The sequence below is a fragment of the Rousettus aegyptiacus genome, unplaced genomic scaffold, assembly GCF_014176215.1.
Source record: "Rousettus aegyptiacus isolate mRouAeg1 unplaced genomic scaffold, mRouAeg1.p scaffold_m13_p_2, whole genome shotgun sequence".
NCBI classification, from domain to species: domain Eukaryota; kingdom Metazoa; phylum Chordata; class Mammalia; order Chiroptera; family Pteropodidae; genus Rousettus; species Rousettus aegyptiacus.
The window spans coordinates 84,393,968-84,415,833 of NW_023416295.1; the positions used below are offsets into that span (position 1 = coordinate 84,393,968).

At 36.5% G+C, this 21,866-nt stretch overlaps 1 pseudogene; it reads right to left on the minus strand.

Moving 5' to 3' along the window:
- Nucleotides 1-10,597: 10,597 nt before the first annotated feature.
- LOC107501917 overlaps nt 10,598-21,866 on the minus strand; it is a 34,078-nt pseudogene continuing 22,809 nt past the window's right edge.

Here is a 21,866-nt window from a genome sequence, read left to right on the forward strand (position 1 = left end):
CCAAATGAATATTAGAAGTAGCTTGTCAATTTCTACAAAGAAGTCAGCTAGGATTCTGGTGTGAATGTATTGAATCTGTAGATCAGTTCGGCAAGTACTGCCATCTTAGCCATATTAAGTCTTTCAATTCATGAATGAGGGATATTTTATTTAAGTCTTCTTAAATTTATTTCCATAGTTTTGTAGTTTTTAGTATTAGTTTTGTACTTATTTTGTTAAATTTATTCCTAAGTATTTTATTATTTTTCATTCTATTATAAATGGAATTGTTTTCTTAATTTCATTTTCAGATTTCTTATTGCAATCACATAAAAATACAATTGAATGTTGTATATAGATCTGGCATTTTACAATTTTGCTAAACTTGTTTATTAGTTCTAATAGTTTTTTCATAGATTCCTTAGGATCTTCTGTTTACAAGAGCATGTCATCCGTGAATATAGATAATTTTATTTCTTCCTTTCCAATATGGATGCTTTTTATTTTTTTTGTATTGTCTGATTACCCTGGCTAGAACCTCCAGTATAATGTTAAGTAGAACTAGTAACAGCAAGCATCTTTGTTTTGTTTCTGATCTTAGAGGAAATGCATCCACTTTTTACCATCACGTATGATGCTAGCTGTGGGTTTTTTACAAAGGTCCTTTATCACGTTGAGAAAATTCCCTTTTATTTCTAATTTGTTATGTGTTTTTATCATGAAAAGATATTAGATTTTGTCAAATGTTTATGTTTTTTCTGCATCTATTAAGAAGATCGTGTGATTTTTGCTTTTTTATTGTTGATATGATATTACATTAATTGGTTTTCGGATATTGAACCAACCTTGCATTCATGAATAAATCCCACAAATATTTCCTTTTATGTGTTGCTAGATTGTTTCCTAGTATTTTCTTAAGGATTTTGCATCTATATTAGTACAAAGTATTTTCCTGTAGTTTTATTTTGTGATGTCTTTGTATTGTTTTAGTGTCAGGATAATACTGGCCTTTTAAAATGAGTTGGGAAGTGTTCCCTCTTCATCTATTTTTTGCAAGAAATTGTAATGAATTGGTATTGATTCTTCTTTAAATGTTTGGTAGAATTCAGTGGAGAAGCCATCTGGTTCTGGGCCTTTCTTTGTGGTTAGCTGCTTATTATTATTATTATTATTATTATTATTATTATTATTTCAATCTTTTAAACTTGTTATAGGTCATTAAGATTGTCTAGTTCTACTTCAGTGAGTTTCAGTAGTTTGTGTCTTTCTAAAACTTTGCCAGTTTCATCTAAGTTACTCAATTTTTGGCATACTATTGCTCACAGTGTTCTTTTATAATCATTTTTATTTTTGTGCAGTCAATAGTAATATTTCCTCTTTCATTTCTGATTTCTGAGCCTTTTTTTCCCTTGATCAATCTAGCAAAAGATTTGTCAATTTTGTTGCTCTTTCTGTTTGATTACCTTCTCTGTTGTTTTTTTAGTCTCTATTTTATTAATTTTTACTCTAGTCTTATTTTCTTTCTTCTATTTGCATTAGATTTAATTTGCTCTTCTTTTTCCAATGTTGTAAGGTAGAAAGTTATTACTTTTAAATCTTTCTTTTTTTAATGTAGATATCAACAACTATAAATTTCCCTCTAACCACTGCTTTAGTTATATCCCATAAATTTGGTACATTGTTTCTTTGTTTACATTCACCTCAAAGTATTTTCTGATTTCACTTTTGATTTCCTTTTTGACCAATAATTATTTAAGAATATGTTATTTAAATTCCACATATCTCTGAGCTTCTCAATTTTTTCCTGTTATTGATTTCTAATTTTATTCCATTGTGATCAGATAACAACTTTGTATTATTTCTCTCTATATGAATTTACTGAAGTTTGTTTTATGGCCTGTCATATGGTCTGTCTTGGAAAATCTTCCATATGTACTTGAGAAGAATCTATACTCTATTGTTGTTGAACAAAATGTTCTATAGATATCTATTAGGTTTAGTTGATTTATAGTGTTGTTCAAGTCTTTTATTGTTGATTTTTTGTCTAGGCATTCTCTTCATTATTGAAAGTTGAATATTGAAGTCTGCAACGAATATTGTTGAATTGTCTATTTCTTTATTTCTGTCAGTTTTTGATTAGCGTTTTAGTGCTCTGTTATTAGGTACATATATATTTATAATTTTTATATCTTCGCAATAGACTGACACTCCTAAAATTATCTAAATTTTCTTTGTTTTGAATTCTATTTTATCTGATACAATGTAGTTACTCCAGCTTTCTTGTGGTTGCTGTTTGCATGATATATGTTTTTTGATCCTTTTCCTTTCAATTCATGTGTATCTTTGAATATAACACGTTTCTTATAGACAGCATATAATTTGATCATGTTTTTTATCCATTCTGACAGTCTCTGATCTTTTATTGGATTATTAAATCTATTCACATTTAAAGTTAGTAGTGATATATTAGGTTTTATTTGCCATTGTACTTTTTGTTTTCTATATGTCTCATGTCATGTTTGTCTCCTCTATTCCTCCTTTGTAGCTTTCTTTTATGTTAAGTATTTTCTAGTGTAACACTTTGATTTCTTTAATAACTCTTCGCTATTTTTAAGGGTTATTTTTTCCAGTGGTTGTTCCACAGTTTATCACATATGTCTTAACTTATCCAAAGTAGCTTACAATTTATTGTAGCTTAATTCCAGTAATATGTAGAAAAATTGCTTCGATATAGTTCTATTTTCTTTCTGCCATTTTGTGGTGTTATTGTTATACATACTATAACTATTATGTTACTAAGCCAACAATATTTTGTTAAAATTATTAGTTTACTGTCTGTAATCATTTTCTTAGCCTACTGCAGCTTTTCGAATGCTTTCAAATGTTCCCATCCACCTCTTTTGTCTTGTCCTTGACAAATACATTACATTACTATATTTCATAGCCCCAAAATACATTCTATAATATTATTTTATACAATTGTTTTTTAAATTTATTAGGAGAAAGGAAAACATCTGCATTTTTTTACTGTTTTATAATTACCTTTACTGGTGCTCTTTTTCAGTGTGTAGATTCAAATTATCATCTTGAATCACTTGCTTTCAACCTGAAGAACTCCCTTTATTTTTTCTTGCAAGCTAAATCTGACAGCAACAAGTTCTCTAAGTTTTCATTGATCTTGGAAAGTATTTTGTCTTCATTTCTGAAAGATAGATTTCTGTGGCCATAGGATTCCTAGCGGACAATTATTTTCTTTGAGCACTTTGGTTATTCTACTGCATTTTGCCTCCATTTTTCCTGCTGAGAAATTAGCTATTAATCTTGTTGGGGGTCTTTGGTAAGTACTTAGTCATATTTCTCTGTTTTCTTTCAAGATTTTCCCCTTGTATTAGCTTTCGACATTTTAAAAAATTATCATTTGTCTGTATAAATCTTTGTATTTATCCCACATGGAGTTCACTGAGCTACCTGGGTGTGTATGTTGTTGTTCTTCAATAAATTTGAGAAATTTTCAAGGGTTATTTCTTCGAATACTTTTTCTTCTCCTTCCTTTCTCATCTCTACTTCCAGTATTGCCATTACACATATTTTGAGGTGCTTAATTGTGTCTCAGATTTCTCTGACTCTCCCTTTACTTTTCTTCATTCTTTGAACTCTGTTTTTCAACTTGCATAATCTCTATTTATCTATTTTAAAGTTTGCACATTCTTCTGACAGTTAAAATCTACAGTTGAGCCACTGTAGTGAATTTTTAATTTGTTATTGTACTTTCAATTCCATAGTTTCCGTTTAGTTCCATAGTTTCAATTCCATAGTTTCCATAGTTTCAATTCCATAGTTTTAATAATTTCTATCTCTTTATGGATAATCTCTATTTGATGCAACATTGTCATTTTACATTATTTCTTTAATCATGGTTTCCTTTAGTTCTGTGAAGATGTTTATGATGACTACTTTAAAGACTTTTTCTGATAAATCTGACATCTGGTCTCTCTCATGAGCAGTTTCTGTTGCCTGTTTATTTCCTAGTGTATGGGTCATGCTTTCCTGTTCCTTTATATGCCTTGTAATTTTTTTGTTGGAAACTGGACATTTTAGATAATGTATTACAGCAATTCTGGATAGTGCTTCCCATGCCCCACCCCCACCAGTTTGTCATTGTTATTTGCTTGTTTATTTGTTTAATGACAGACTGGGTTATTTTAGTGAAGTCTATTACCCTCCCACAGTGTTTAGCCCTTGGTATTATTCCTTAGGGATATACAGCTTTGGGTATGGCCACAACCACTATGGGATGACCACGGTTTTGATGAAGCTCTCTTCCTCTCTTTCCCAGACTACTCCCAGCTTTTAAACTCCATTAATAACTCTGTTGTTTTCAATAATACCCTGGAGGCATAAATTGCTCTGTAAGTCAGTCCCATCATTGAAGAAATAGTTTCTGAGGTCAGTGTTTGATTTTTGTTCTGATTCCAGAAGGACCCCTTCCAACATATTCCCTGCTTCTCTCCTGCGAACTGACCAGCTTACAGTTTAGCTGTATCTTGAATCTCCTTCCAATCGCCTTTCTACCACAACCTCCGCTGTTCTGAAAAGCACCATTAGGCTCAAACTTCTTCATTCTCTGTTGCAAATGAAGTCAGTTTCTCTCAGAAGAGATAACACACTATTTATTTTATGGCTTTTTTCTCCCCCCAGACAAAAACCATGGAACCAGGGCTGTGGAGCTATGAGCAGGGACAATGGAAAGTTTCTCTCTGAGTGGCACTCCAACACTAGTAGCTGAGCGCTCTGTGAGTGTAAGTAGGGAAACAACTAGGGTCCCCTCAGCTTACCTCTCATAGTGTAGCTTTCCACCTCACAAGCTAGGGCAAAGACCCAGTATTCTTGGCATACCATGCCCAATGTGGAGCCTCTATTCCGTGAGTGGGAGAAAAGTTGCCCCCAACTCTCAATCGCACTCACCCTCACCCAGAGCTGGGAAGAGAGGGAGCTCTACGTATGTTCTTGGCTGCAACAGTCTGGAGTGGAGTCTTCACCTCGCTGATCTGGAATAGGGGAGAGAGAGCAGTCTTGATTCAAACACCACAGATTCTAATCTTTCTTATGGAGTTTTCATAAATGTTTGTATATCTCTTAAAGTTTTCATAGATGTTTCTTCATTTGCTGTTAACCTTAATAAAAATTTCCAGAGGTTTTAAATGTTTCATTGCTTTGTTAGAATTTTAAAAATAGTTTTTACCAGTTTCACTGGTCGATGCAGCTCTTCACACTATCATGCTGGAAGTGTATCTATCTATAATTCACATTTTGAAAAGTGTAAAAGTATTTAAAAAATGTGTACACAGGTATATATAATGGTAGAAGTAATGAAAATTTCAGGGAAGCAACATTATCTAAAGGAGATGTAATAAGCTTTCAAATTCATACATTTTCTTACTGTTTTCTTTCTTAATATCAAACAAGTGAGGTTTAGGTTGCAATATACATACTCCCTTATTTGACTTTATAAATTATGTGTCCTTTTAAATTTCTCTTAGAAAATGAGATTAATTTTTATTTCTTTCACAGATTCATCTTTATTCTAATTGTTTTTAAAAGATAAAACAAACCAACAAACAAACAAAAACTACAATTAAATTAGATCTCTGTAAGCCTTATTGGTGGCCCATACACTATGAGATTGCCCTCTGGCTTTTTGCTATGGCGGTGTTAGGTTTATAACAACATTTGGGTGAGTGGCTATAAAATAAAGTAAAATAAAATAAAATAAAGCTTTGCTGCTCCCTGTAGTCATTAGATATAGTATCTCTATCATTATGTATTATTATATTTATTTTATGCATTAATCCTGTCTCAGGTGGTTCATTTCTTTTACATGGGTGGTAAATTTCCTTTTTTGCCTTCCACAGCTTATCCAGAAATCTTTCTATTTAGTTGTTTCAAAGTGCTTTATACTGGTGTGCAACATATGGTGGAGAACCCAAATATTTACTCTTTCTTCCTCCTACCTTCCTGATGTGCCAAAATTCTGTATTTTATTATCACTCTCCATTTCAGAAACTTCCTTTGGTCATTGCTTTAGCATAGATCTGCAAGTGACAAATTATCTTACTTTTCTTTGATTTTCTTTGAGAATGTCTTGATTTCCCTCTTCATTCTTGAAAGATATTTTCACTGGATGTGTAATTCTAAGTCTGCAGCTTTTTTCTTTCAGTACTTAAAAAATGTTATGTCACTTCCTTCTGCCCTCCATGGGTTCTGATGAGAAAGTCAATATTGTTTGAATTATTTTTCTCTTATAAATATAGCGTTGTCTCCCTTTCATTGCTTTCAGGTTTTTTTTTTTTTTTTTTTTTTTTTTTTTTTAGTTTTCTATAGTTTGATCATGATATATCTTGACATGGAATTCTTTGGATTGATCCTATTTGGATTCATTTAGCTTCTTGAATTGGCATATTTATGTATTTTACCAAATTTGGGAGAATTTCAGCCACTGTTTGTTTGTTTTTTTATCATTATTTTTTTGTCAGCCCTATATTTCTTCTCCACTTCTTTGGAACTCTGACTACATGAACATTAGGTTTTTTGTTACAGCTTCCCTATAGCTTTGTTTATTTATGTATTTTTTCAGTTTTTTTTTTCCTCTCTGTTGTTCAAACTGAGTGATTTCTGTTGCTCTATCTTCAGGTTTATTGGTCCTTTTCTCTCTCCTTTCAATTCAGTTGTTTAATCCATCCAGTGAGTTTTTCATTTAGTTATTTTATCTTTTGCTTCTAAAATTACCATTTGGTTCTTTTTTATCTATTCTATTTCTATGCTAAAATTTTTTCTTTGCTTTTTTTTTATTTGTTTCAAATATGTTTATAATTGCTTATTGAAGCAGTTTTATGATGGCTGTTTTTAAAAATTCTCTTCATATAATTTCAACAACTCTGTCATCTCAGTTTTGGTGTCTGTCGATCATCTTTTCTCATTCAGGGTGAGATTTTTGCTGGGTTTTAGAATAACAAATGATATTTTATTGTCCCCTCAACATTTTGGACATTATGCTATGAGATACTTATTCTTATTTAAATTTTCTTTTTTAGCAGAACTCCTCGACCAGTGCTCTCATGGAGAAAAGTGTTGGGGGAGTGTGCCACCTCATTACTACTAGGTGGGGATAAAAGTCCAATTTTACCACCTCGTCTCTATCGGCATCATGGAGAGGAGGGGTGCCATTGTTCTCTAAATGAGAGTAGACACTCAGGTTCTGAGACTACCCAGGCAGGGAGGGGAGGGGAAAATCACTACTGCTCTCTATGTAGTCTGCAGTGACACTGCAGGGGTGGACCTCTAAGAAGAGGTGAATGTCCCGGCACCTACTTGGGAATGGAGAAGAGCCATGTTTTTTCTCTGGTATTTGACTGGAGTTGGGTGGTTATTGTTTAAAAGTTTTCTCTCATATGAGGCTGCCCCTTCCTAGTCCTTGGGCTAGAAAGAACAGGCTTTTGTTGGGGGCTTTTTTGTCTGTGCTTCTTGGCATTTTGGGTTGCTGGTTCTGCCAATACCCAGCCCAGGGTATATTAAGCAAACAAACAACATACCCAAGGACTCATCACTGTCCAAGGTTCCTAGCCAGTTTACCTTTTGCTCTCCACCTTTCAGAGTCTTCTTTAGTTTGTTTTATGTATACTGTCCAGAGTTTTTATCTGTACTCAGTGATAGGAGTAAGAAGAAGTACCTAGCTAGGAATGTATTTTACATGCATGACAACGCCTTTCTTGAGGGAGAGAGAGCTCACACTGGCTTGGGTATAAAACCCCACTTAGGCACTGATGCTGTTTTGGCTACATTCCCTAAGCTCTAAGCCTGTTACTTCCTTTATAAAATGGAAATAACGGAATATTATTTATGGAGTTGTTGTAAGAAATAAAAAGGTATGTGATGTTTCTGGCAGGTAATTTCCATTTGATATATGTCAGCTATTATTACCATGGTTAAAGAACTCCAGAGTAAACGAAAGGTCTCCAGTGTAAATATTTTAGACACCATGAGAAGTATGTGTGTGGGTGGGGGGTAATATTTTCTGGTTGGAGAGACTTAAAGTATATTTTGCATATAATTGCTAACTACAAGTAGGCCCTATTCCTCTGCTATTACTCCCCCACTCCACCCTCCATAAAGCCTTGAACAAACCAGTTTCATTAAACATATAACAAGGTTATATTGTCCTTATTTTTTCCACATTACATATTTAAAATGCTTAAAATATCCTATGCCAAAGGAACATTCTAATCTCACAGCTCACAGCCAAGCACAGACACAAGGGCATGTTAAAAGGACTTCTTCAAGCTAAGGGTAAACATTAATGGAACACAGTTCTTAGCTAATCGTGGATGAAAGGGTAGGGGAGAGGATTAGCATAGAAATAAGATTTCTTTGTCTTTATGATCACATTAATGTCACTTTTTCCATTCACTTTACTTCAGTGAGCTGTAAGGTTCCTGGGTAAGCAGTTCTGACGAAACAGCTAATCTGAGAGTTTAACTGGCAATAGCCTATGTCATTTGGAGTCTGTGTCATTTGCCCTGAAGAAGGTCTAATAATTCAGTCATATCCACAATTCTAGGAATGGCAAATAACTTTCATCTCGCAATGCCAACTCCCATTGATTTGAAACAGCTGCCTGAAGTTTACTGAAACAGATTCTGTGGCCTATGCAGGCCTCGTTAGGAAAGAGAGCTGTAATTGATTAGCCAGGTCTGCAATGGACTGATCAATGGAGCTGAGCCATGTGTGCCAGGTATTTGCCGTCTCTACGTAGAACAGAGCAGGATTCGGCCAGTTTCTCTGTTAAAGAACCAATGGTAAAGCAAAAAAATTGGATTTGTTGGTTCAATGCAACCTCTGTCACATGTTCTTTTTCTTCTTCCTCTTCTCCTTCCTCTTCTTTTTCTAACATTCATTTAAAAATGTAAAAACCATTCTAAACTTGTAGGTCATACAAAAACAGACCCCGCATTAGATTTGGCCCACCGACTATAGTTTACCACTCTCTACACAAGATGCTCAAACATTGAATTGTGATTAATTGCGGTCACCTATGCAAATATAACTCTTTTTGCCATATATTCTGGTCAGAATTGCTTTTCCTATAAACATGTAATTCAATGAAAATGATATAAATGTCTAATATCTAGTCTGCTTTTCACAGGAAGCATTGTTTTAAAAAGTAATGTAAATATTAAGAAACTCAGAAAAAGAAAAAAATAAAATTATAGAGCAAGTTTTAAAGAAATGTAGCACTCCTACACTGATATCATTCAGTTAATCCACATTTTCATCAATTTCTCTATGTAGGAATTTTGTACATATCTTTTATTGATGCAAAAAAAAAAATGCTGTATTTCTCTGTTCATTCTTGCATGGGTTTGTCCACAGTGGACCATAGTTGGCTATCTGTTTTGGTTACAACTCCTTTGGCATCTAACTTGCAACAATTTGCTAACATAAGATGCCATTTGAAAAGCCCCATTTAACTCAAAGATGTTTTTTATTTCTCCTAATGTCTTCCAAAAGAAGCCTTCTTTCTGTTTTCTTTTCACTCATAATTAGAACAGAAAAAATATATATATATGGTTTTGGAATAGCCCACAATTTACAATTCTCCAAAGCTCTCACTTTCGAATCACCATAATGAAAATAATATAAATATAGAACTGATATTTAAATAAATAATTTCTCCTCTGAGCAAATTCCTAGATATAGAGTGAACCCGTTCTCTCCTCTCTGAGCTGCTTCCTGTTCACCTTTAACTTTGTTTTGTGATAAAACTGAGCTACAGAGAAAGATATTTCTGTGCAAGTTCTCTCCAAGCAGTGTTATTTACTCCTATCCTGCAAAAAAACTTCTGCCCTAAACTTTAGATCAACTTCTTTTGCTTTCGATCTCAAACTATAACTATGACTTTCCAATTTTCTTAAACAAGTGAGTTCTGGAAAGCGGAGCCAAATCACAGAGTCCCTTGAATGTACAATGAGGAGAGTATACTTTAGCTAAGGGCAGTGGGAGCCTACAAAATTTTGTTAGAAAACAACTGTTTGAAACCAACGACAACAACAACTGTTTGAGATCTAGTCAACCTATAATAAACTGTACATATTTTATATGAAAATAATACATTTCGACATATGTATATACTCAGAAACCATCGCCAACTAAATAAATGAACATAACATCAACCACATAAGTTTCCACCTGTCCCTCTGCAGCTCCTCCTTTTTGTTCCTCCCCTTCCATGTCAACCACTGATCTGACACCTGTCTCTCTAGCTTAGTTTGTATTTTTTTAAGTTTTATCTACATATAATTATTCAGTATGGATACACTTTTTCTGCTTTTTTCATTTAGCATAATTAATTTGAAGTTCATCTGTATTTCTGTATTGTACCATGCTATCGATAGTTGTGGTTTTTTTGCTGAGTAGTATTTCGTTATATCAATAGGCCACATTTATTTATCTATTCTGTATTTTGCCAATAATTAAAACTTTATTAAAAATGATACTAAAATAGGAGGTCACTGTTGTATATCTTATGAAATTGAACTCAATTTCACATTCTTGGTAGATTAACTAGAATTACTGAACTGATAAGGATTTCTGTAATAAAACACAAATTCCAGAAATCGTGTGGATCTTTAGTGTCGCTTTCTTCTAAATGAATACCTTTCTGTGAGCCTGGCCTTTCCTCCCATTGGGTGACATGACACTACTGAACATCTTACACGAAGAACCACTGTCTGAACTTGGCTGAAGACCATTGTGATCTCGCGGAAACCTGGACATTTTACATCCATAAAATAAGAATCTAGACTTTGAACTAGCCATTTCTTTTAATGTATTTTTATTTTCCTCTTTCAAAGATGGATGTAGCAAATCTCTAGCCCAAAGCACATTAATCTTTTCACAAGCCCACTCATCCAAGGTGCTCTATATTCACCTTTTAGTGGATATATGAGATATTTTCAGTTTTCGTCTCTTGCAGATAAAGCTGCTATAAATATTAGTGTATAAATCTTTGTATGAACATATTTTTTTTCCATGGGATAAATACCTAGGTGTAGAATAGCTAAACCATACAGTAGGCATACGTTTAACTTTTTAAGTAATTGCCGATCTGCTTTCCAAAGTGGATGTATGATTTCACATTCTCCTCAACAGTGTATCCAAGCTGTGTTCCACCACCTCCTCACCAACACTTGGTATGGTCAGTCTTTCTAAATTTCAGTCATTTCTAAAAGGTGGTATCTCATTGTGTTTTTAATTTGCATACCTCTAATGACTAATAACATTGAACAACTTCTTATGTGATCATTTGCCTTTCATATATCTTTTATAGTAAATTGTCCATTTAAATATTTTGCGTATATTTTTAATTGAATCATTTGTTTCTTTATTATTGAGTTTCTCGATATGGTTAAATATTTTTCAATATATAGTTTTTATATATTTTAGGTACGAGTTCTTTATTAAATATATGTTCTTACAAAGATTTTTCTCCCAGTCCACAATTTGTCTTTCCATTCTTTAAAAGTGTCTTACAAAGAGCAGAACTTTTTAATTTTCATGAAGTCTAGTATATTAATTTGTTTTTTAATGAGTCTAACTTTTTATGTCATATCAAAGAAATCTTTGTTTAAACCAATGTCACAAAGATTTTCTTTTATGGCTTCTTTTAGAACTTTTATGTTATAATAATTTTGCATTTAGGTTTATTTACATTTAGGTTCATACATCTTATTTTAAATATGGTTTAGGAATATGACCCATCCCGATGTAGTTTTTTTATATATGTGAGGTACAAGTCAAATTTTATTTTTTCACTTATGATAATCTAATTGTTACAGTACCATTTGATGAAAAAAATGTCTTTTCTGCACTGATGAAAAAACTGTCTTTGTCTGCATGGTTGTTGTTAAAAATCAGTTGTCTATATATGTGTGGGCATATTTATGTACCTTTTCTTCTGTTCTAGTTATCTATTTGTCTGTCCCAGTGAGTTTATAGTTTTAATCAAACTTGAAAAATCTCTGTTCATTATTTGTTCAAACCTGTTTTAATTCTCTTTCTCTCCTTTTGGAAATTTCAATTACACTTATGGTATACTGCTTGAAGTTGTCCCATAGATCGCATGTGCTCTTTTCATTTTTTAAATTCTTTTTTTCCTCTGTTTCATTTTGTATAGTTTTGATTACTATGGCTTTAAGTTTACTAATCCTTTATTCTGTAATGTTTGATCTGTTGCTAATCTCTTCCACTGTACTTTTCATCTCAGACATTAAAATTTTGTTCTAGAAGGTTAGTTTGCATCTTTTTTCATAACTTTCATATCTATAAGTAATGTTTTGAACATGTTAAAGACAGTTATAATGACAGTCTTAATATCCTTGTCTGGTGATTCTAACATCTGTGTCAGTTCTAAGTTGATTTCATTTGATTAATTTTTCTCCTCATTATGATTTGTATTTTCCTGCTCCTTTAATTACCTGGTAATATTTGATTGGATGTTAGACAATATTTTTGTCTTGTTAGGTGCTGAATGCTTTAGTATTCCTGTAAATATCCTTGAAATTTGTTCTGGGTTGTAGTTTAGTTACTAGGAAATAAATCCATTCTTTAAGGTCTTGCTTTTATAATTTTTGAGGTGGATTCATATTTAATCTATAGTTAATTATTCCTCACAACTGAGACAAGTCCCTTCTGAGTACTCAGTGTGTTGTGAGTTGTAAAGTTTCCAAGTCTGCCTGATGAGAACACGCACTAATCCTAACCCTGTGTGCATGCTGGGCACTGTTACTTCGAATTCCTTCCTTGAAGTTTGGTATATCCCTCACAAGCATTCAGTACTCTGCTGAATACTTAAGGAAGACCCTCTGCACATCTCTGGGTTCTCTCTCTGTTCAGCCCTCTCCTCTCTGGTTTTCTGTCCTTTGAACTCTGGATGCCTTTATATCTGGACTCTCAGCTCCATCTCAACTCTTGGAGTCCCCTAAGATCTCTCTTGAGCTCCACCTCTCTGTATCATGGTCCGAGAACTCTCTTAAGGCAGCAAACAAGCATAGCCATAGGGCTTACCTCATTTGTTCCCAATTCTCAGAGACTGCTGATCTTGGTTGCCTGGTATTCATTGTTTTTAAAGCTGTTGTTTCAAATATTTTACTTTTTTAAAAGACGATTTGGTAAATCTGGTTGCTGTTCTTCATCTTGGCCAGAAACAAAAGTATCACAAGGCTTCTCCTTAATCAGAAGAATGATGACAAATGCAATCTTTGAAAAACTTCCACTGGTAAGTATGTAGGACAGCAAAATGGAGCACAAATTAGAAAGATGGGAGGGCCTCCAGGGCCATAAATTATTTTAAAGTCATTCTACTCCCACTAGTATTTTACTACCTGTGCTTCTGAAGAAGTAAATTACAAGGAGCCAGGCCCACTTACTGTAAGCCCAAGGATTGTGATTTCTCTCTGCTCTGAACCACAGGGGCTTTAACTGGAGCACTATGCGAGACAAAGCCATACTCCAAAGGAGAGCCCTGTTGATAAGCAAAGCCCCTCCCACCACCGCCAGCTGCTGACCCTGCATGCTCTTCCTGCACCCATGTCTTGAACCTTACTCATTCATCAAGATAGGCTACACTTTAACTTCCACCAGGAAGCCTTCTCTGACCCAAAGCTGGATGAGGTAGCCTTCCCCTTTGTTCCTGTGCCTGACTTGATCATATCACTTATTACACTGTGTTATATAAGCTATGTGCATGTCTGAATCCCCAACCAGACAGAGAACTTTATGACAACAGAAACAGGTCTTCGAACACTTCTCAACCTCCATACCTAGCACAAAGCTATCCCAGAACAAGCAGGAGGAAAGATTAACTGGGTGGCTTGGTAATGGAATGAGTGGAAAATAAACAAGGTAGGTAGACCTCTGGATCTCCTGCTTCATCCTCTGGCTTCATCAACTTCCTGCGGCTCTGAGTAACTTACCTGTTTAATCTAACTGTGCCCCTGGGACCTGGTCCAGTCCTTAGTAAGGTAGAATGGAAGAACCGAAGAGTCCCTACTTTCAAAAAGGTAACTGAGTTTGAGGCTTAACTTCGCCCTCATAAATTTCTCCTGGGAAACTCGATGCAAAAACATCCTGGCCATCAGGTCTCCTCTGTGAAGTAAGCTTGGCTTTTCTCTCTTTTGTTGTAAGTCTGAAGGTTTAATAATGATAGCAATCAAACAAAAATGGACAGATGATTTGTTTCTATCTGGAACAATAAGAGGAGAACAGCTTCTGAGTTCACGGGCTAGTGTCTTCCCAGCCACATATTTCATGGCCAATATATCATTCTATCCCTGTTTCCCCGTGAATAAGTAAGAATGTGGAAACTGTAACTCAACAACAACAACAAAAAAAAATCCAATCAAAGATGGGCAGAAGACCTGAATTGATTTTTCTCCAAAGAGGAAATGCAGATGGTCAATAGATATATGAAAAGATGCTAAGGTCACTAATCACCAGAGAAATGCAAATTTAAAATCACAATGAGATATCACCTCACACCTGTCAGAATGGCTATCATCAATAAATCAAAGAACAACAAGTATTGGTGAGGATGTGGGAAAAGGGAACACTCATACACTGCTGGTGGAATTGCAAATTGGTACAACCTTAATGGAAAACAGCCTAAATGTTCCTCAAAATATTAAAAATGGATCTACCTTTTAACCCAGCAATTGCACTTTAGGGTATTTAATCAAAGAAAACCAAAACAATATTGGTAAAGATCTATGCACTCCAATATTGGTGGCAGCACAATTTACAATAGCCGAGAAATGGAAGCAACCTAAATGCCCATCAACAGATGATTGGATAAAGAAGTAATGTTTCATATATACAATGGAATTTACTCAGCCATTAAAAAATTAAATACCATATGATTTCACTTATATGCAGAATCTAAGGAACAAAAAAAAATAAAAATAAACTAATTAAAAGCAGACTCACAAATATAGAGGACAGTATGGTGATGGGCAGAGGGGAAGGGGATTGGAAGGTTGGGAGAAAAGGGTAAAGGGTTAAAGAAGTACAAATTAGTAATTGATAGATGGTCACAGATATGGGGAGCGTGGTATAGGGAATGCAGTTGGCATTAATGTATTGACTAAGCGGAGAACCAGAGGAGAGAAAGAACAATCAGGGGGACAGTTTTATAAATTCTATAAATGTCTAACTAGTACAGTAATGTATACTTGAAACTAATAATAAAATTAAATTTAAAAGAAAGAAAAGAATGAGGAAACTGCACCATGCAGGAGTCAAGTTGCTTACCTAAGGCCACATGGGAGCTCAGGAAAGGATGTCACTAGAATCCTCAGATCTAAGACTCTTGGCCTGTGGGCTGAGGACCTGGGAGAGGAGTGGTATAGGGGACACCCCAAAGCACTAGGAAAGCCTCTCCTTGTGGAGGAGAACTCAAAGTAATTGCAAATGGCCTATGCATCCATATTTGCTCCAAGAATTGTCTCTATTCTGAATAAAGAACATCGCATACATCTACTCGTCGCATTTTTCCAACCAACGTAGTTGAACATTATTTTGGTGAGGAGATATAAATTCATTTAAAAAATATGTATCATGCTTTTTTATTTCATTTTATATTCTATCAAACCATGAGTACCAAGACCTGAGCGGAAAGGTGCGCTGTGGTTCAGTTCAGTTTTCCTTGGTCCTTAAGCATTAGGTGTGCTAGAACTGAAACAAGGTTTAGACACTCCTGTTTTGGGGGCAAAAGTGAGTCCCAAGGGCATGGGAAGAGGGGTAGCTGCCATCCCTCCCCTGAATGTCAGGCAGACTCTGTCCAGGTGCTGCCTATCCCCGCCCCTCAACTTTGCCCGTTCATGCATCAGGAAAACCACAGACTTGAGTCCTTTCCATTTTCTGGCAGTTTGGGGGCTTTAGCTAAGGACCTATTCCCTCAGGCTGTCATTGAACACCTGGGGAGCTATCAGAACACGTCACTTTTAACACTTGCGTGCTTCCTGCAGAAATTCCTGACCCCTGCTCTAGGGTTGAAGACCTGAAGATAAATTGAGACCAGACCCTGAAAAACATTCATTGATTGTCCTAAGAACAGCATGGAGCCTTCTGTCACGCCCTTCCCAGATCCGGACCCTCTGAAGCACCAGGACACACAGCAAGGCGTCAGGATGTGGCAGTGGGGAGAGGGGTTTAAACACTGACAGAATCTTCATTCTGCTGAGATGGGTGAATATCTTAACCTCCCTCAACCTCAATTTACTTATCTTTAAAATGGGGATTATAATATACATACTTTAATGGACCTTGGTAAGGATTAAAGAAAAGTATTTCAAGTGTCTGGCCCCATGTCTGCTATATGACTGCCTCTTATCTGATGTTTGTTTTTTTATGTTTACCTTTGCAGAGCACACCCTGGATGTGTCCTGGTGTCCCGGGTTCACCCAGCTAAATTTCTGCTACTGCCTGGAGGGCCTCTAGAGGGGAGTAGGGAGATAGAGGTGACTGCAGAGTAGGAAGTGAGGACGGCAGGTGTGCATGCATATATGAGTGTGCACGCATGTGCACAGAGGAGGTAGGCACACAAGATGTAAATTAAAGGCCTCAAGAGAGTTTCTGCCTAATCTACTGCTCCAGATTCCACCATTGTTTTGAGTTCATCTGAGTTAAATAATCTTTAAATTGCAAATGTTTCTGAGAGTGGTAAGGAATCAAACCTGTCAGCTTTAGTGTGAATGTTTTTATTGTTTTTAATTGTTTCATCACCTTAAGAGTGATAAAAGTGGAGCGAGACAGGGGACCATGAGGGTTAGGGTCAGGGAATGAAAAGCCCAAGCTAGGCAGACCTTTCAGGGTGGCACTCAGGTATGGAGGTAGCAATCTGGGATCTTTTTTTCACCCTGGGGGAGGGCTTTGTGGGAGAGAAGACCCCACCCTGGAGTCAGAAAAAATGAGCGCCAGCAGACAGCTTGAAGCTGTGTGTGAACTGAGAACTACTCTCTAAATTTCTCACACTTCCATGGTGTGAGCAGCCACAGGATAGCCACGAAGCATACACCTGCTCCCTGGGACGCAGAACTACTCTCACGGGACAGAGATGCTGGTTAGATGGACCCCAATGAACTCCCCAGAGGACAGTTGGTCAGGCTTCCTGCTCACCAGCTGCCATGGACCCTTCAGATAATGGTGCCGGCTCCTACCTCAGAGCTGGCTGCCACCTCGGGCTCTTTTTCCTCTGCCCATTTGATCTTTGAAGGTCTTCCCTAGTCTTCTTTAGGTCTCAGCTCAAATGTCACATCCTTGAGGAGAACTTGCTGGTTCTTCCTCATCTGAAACAAGCTCCCTCTCCCATCAGAGTTCCCTCTTCCTCTCCTTCATGGCTCTGGTATAAATGGCAGGTAGGGATTTGTCTGCTTTGCAGAAGGAGAGGCTTGTACTTCTGAGATATTCATGAAGGCCCAGTGAACAGATCCAGGAGGGGCCTCAGGGAGAGGACCTGCTGCCTGGCTTTCTGGAAGTACTGAGGAGGCACAGAGCCCAAGAAGGCTACTCTGAACAGAGTCCCAGACAGCAGCTGGGCCTGCCAGGCAGTAGGCTGCATCCAGGGACCCCATAGCATAGGTCGTCCGTGGAGCTGCAGAAACCTCCAAGAACCTTGACATAGCCCTAAAAAAAAAAAAAAAAAAGGGAACCCAAAACCGTGATCCGTTAAGAATTTGTTCTCCCAATGAAATGAAGTCTCAAATTAGAAATTAACACGAATTATAGAAAATCAAAGTTATACTTTTTGTACACCTGGGATTGAGAGCATGAAATTCATCCCCATCTCATTTTCTTACTCAGCTATGGTCTGCATCCTGAACTTGGTCATGCGTTCCATAAGTTGTCCCCTGCACAACCGATATATTTCCAGGGCAAGCATTGTGCCCAGCATATAGTAGGTTCTCAGTGAGTATTTTGGAGGGTGGCTGCATGGGATGGAAAAACAACTATGGGCCCCCAACTCTGCAAGCCCACCAGCCCAGAGCAGATCTCCTCGTACCTTGGGAAGATTCCTTTCCTTCTGAACATGGACCAGATATGTCTAAACCCCACTCCAGACCTGTTTCCTGGGAAGCTGCTGCAGGGGCCTGCCCCAGCCATGGTACCTCAGGCCTCTGAGAAGCAGATGACAGCTGGTCTCTTTGTTCCTATCGCCAAGGTAGACCAAGCAGATGTTTGCCAGTCACCATGGTCAGACTGGGCCTGCCAGAACAGGAGGCTGAGGCCAAGACAGAGAATGTGTAAGGAGAGATTTGGGGGTCAGGGGTCACAAAGAGAGCACTCCAGGGCTCCTAAAAGCATGCCTGAACTCCAAGGTCACGCGGCAGGCTGTGCAGCCATTAAGGTGAGAGCTCCTGCCAAGGGCAAGGAAGTGACAGAAGGAGGCTAGGCAGGCCCCAATGCCAACTCTGAAATGAGCAAAGTGGTCATAAAAGCAACTAGCACGTGCAAAAGCCTGAGTTGTGTAGTAGAGTGTCCATGGTTCCCAGCCCTGATGCTTGAGGTAGGTGTCTTCAGCTCTGAGCCCTTATTTCCCCAACATCAAAACGCTGCCCCTCTCTCCTCTGCTTCGTGATCGAGGGACTGAGACTGCAGCCCCTTTTTTTTCTTGACTGCTGGCTCTATGGTAGGTTTAGCCAATAGGGAATGCTAGAGGGAGGCTATAGGGCTCAGGGAGGAAGACAGCATCCTTTCAGCAACTCTTCTTCACCCTGACCCCAGCAGCAACTTCCTTCAGCAGCAGCGGAATCCAGCCTGTGGTTTTCCAGTCTTCATAGTACCAGCCTCTTTGTGCTGCATCTCAGGCCAAGCCCCAGATGAGGAATTTCCCCTCCTCCTACACCTCAGAGGTCTGAGCTTCAGCTCCATGAGGACTCTCCTCCAAGCTCTTAAATTTTAACAATTCTAGTCTCTTCCCTCCTTCTCCCAGCCCTGGGGTAGTAGCTGCTTCCAGCAGTTATTAACTCCACAATAACTTAGTTTTCTTCTTGTAAGTTACCTAATTAACAACTTTATAACCTGGTTAACACTTTTTATATTAATTTCTTTCTGTGAAAATAACGGAATATACTTTCTATCTCCTGACAGGGTCCTGGCTGATACTTTAGGTTAATGAAATGTGCTTCTTATGAATTAACTTTTTTTTGAGGATGAGATGGTTTTCACATGGTGCCTGTAATATAAGAAGTCTTCCAGTCATGTTAATCCTTGCCTTGCCTCTGAAATACTCCTAGACTCATATGGTGCCAACTTATTTTCAAAATTCTTAATTTTATCTGCTACTGAATGTTTAAGAGCAGAGGTTTGAAGATAAATGGAGCTGCGTCTGATCCCAGCTCTGCCACTTACTAGCTGTATAGCCCTGAACAATGTTCTTCACCTCTTGAAGCCTCATCTATCAAGTAGAAATGATAATAACACCACTTATAGAGTTGCTGTAAGGATTATATGAAATAATGTTTGTTGAGTTCCTAGCATATAGCAGCACTCAGAAAATTATAGTCGTTAACTCTTTTATTTGTTTATTATTCCATGGACACATCAGTCAAATCTTATTAACTAAATCATCAGTTATTTGAGAATAAGTTCTATCACTTAGTTTTCTACAATCCCACAACCAACCTTAAGTTTCAGCAATACCTATTACAGTGTTAGACCCATATTTCAAGCTTAATAAGTAGTATCGCAGGCATTTAGAGCTGGAAAAAGTCCAAAGCTCATCTTGGAGTTGCAAAGAGATCTTAGAAGTGAATTAACATAACTCCAGTAGTTGTTGTATCACCTTTACAATGTACCCACCAAGAGTATGTATGTCTTCCAACTGCAAAAATTTTCCTTTTTATGTGGAACTGAATATCCATCTCTCTACCATGTCTACTTCTTGACTGAAGCTGTATCTTTTGGGGTCATGCAGACAAATCTATTCCCTTATCTCATGATGAAGTATCTGAAGGTGATGATCATATTGCCCCCTAAATCTTCTTTTCTCCCAGTTAAGTGTTTCTGGCAGTTCCCTTAACTATTACTTGGATAGCAAGATTTCAAAATGCCTCTCCTTCCTAAACACCTTCATTGATGAGTATCTGTTAAAATCCTGGTGCCCAGAGCAGATGGAAATCTGCACTCAAGGGTAGACCAAAACAGAGGTCAAGATCAGTACCTCCTATGGTCAAAATGCTCTCTCCTCTTTGATGTGGATTAAAATCACAGTCTTGTAACTACTTTATTTGGAAGCCATGCCCCACTCCTTTTGCATTTCCAGTCAATTAAAACTTCTATATAAGTCCTGGTTCTTATTTGTGAGCAATAGAAAACATATCTAACTGAATTATACAAATAAACAAAAATAATAAATGCACATTAGCATTCTTGGAAGATGGTAGTGGCATTTTCTATTCTTCCCAAACTGTCCCACATAAACAGAGCAACTAAGATAGCAAAAGTAAAGACCCATAAACAGCATTTACAACAAAACTAGGTGATGAGGTCTCCCCGAGAATCTCCTGCCATCAGTGGATGAGAACAATCTACTGGTAGCTATAGGAACTACATGGTATCTACATCTGTGCAGATGGAAGCATAGAGAGACAACTGGGCTTCTGATACCTATACGAATAGGATAACCTCAAATCACTAGTATGAGCTAACTAGAAAGCACTCTGGGCCAATTAGCAATCAAAACTGGAAAGGTTTTGAAGGATCCAGTATAGGAGTAAATGCAATGGAGTAGGGCATAATAGAGCTGATGGTGATAGAGCAGCATCACCTATAAACTCATGAAATTTAACAAATTAAAGCCCTTTTCCAAAACAAAAATCCACACTGAGAAGAAACAGATAGGAGTAGAACACAAATCGAAGAAGACAGAGAAAATAGAAGCAAAGGAAAAGGAATGTCCATATTAAAGTAAAGGAGGGGGACAGAGTAGGCAGATCTCAGAAGGTAGGAGACCATGTTTTTAATCACTTTGAAACGACAAAATAAGTGGGAGCTCTACAGAAATGAAGCCAAAAAAGCTATTCGAGCACACATTTCCATGCTAAAAACAAAGAAAATGCATTGAAAAGTGAACAACAGAAAAGAGTCAAATCTCATAAGAAGTTTATTTTGAGGAAATAAGAGAATAAAGAGTATTATAAGAATATGTAATAATATATAAGAATCAGAGAATAAATATCCCACGGACAACAAAACACACAAAAAAGAGATGTATCAAAAAGAGAGAAATAATCTGATATTAAGAACAAACTAAAATATAGTATACAAATGATAAAAATTATTAAATAAAAATATAAATTAAAATGAGAAAACTTTATAAATGAGATGACTGGAGAATAGGAATATTTGAAAAGAGAAATGACAGAACTCAGGATATAATTAGAAAAAAAGGAAAAATTATGTTTAAAATGAAAACTACAATAGAAGAAACACGAGCAAGAACAAACACAACAATGTTTTAAGATAAATAGAAGTATAAAGAAAGACATGTTTTTAAAATAATTTTTAAAAGATGAAAAGGATTTAAAGAAAAGTGATAGATATAAAAGATAGGCAAAGAAGAGTCAGCATATGTATAATAAGAGACTTCAAGAAGCACATGAAAATGATGAAAAAGTACAAAGACTAAGATATATAATTTAAGAAAACATTCTTGAAATAAAATAATTTGTGACTATGAAGAGAAAGAGCATACCACAATTCTAGGGAAAGTAATTCATATGGCCAGTATTAAGATACATCTTAGTAAAATTATTGGGCTTTATGAAAAAAAAATACTT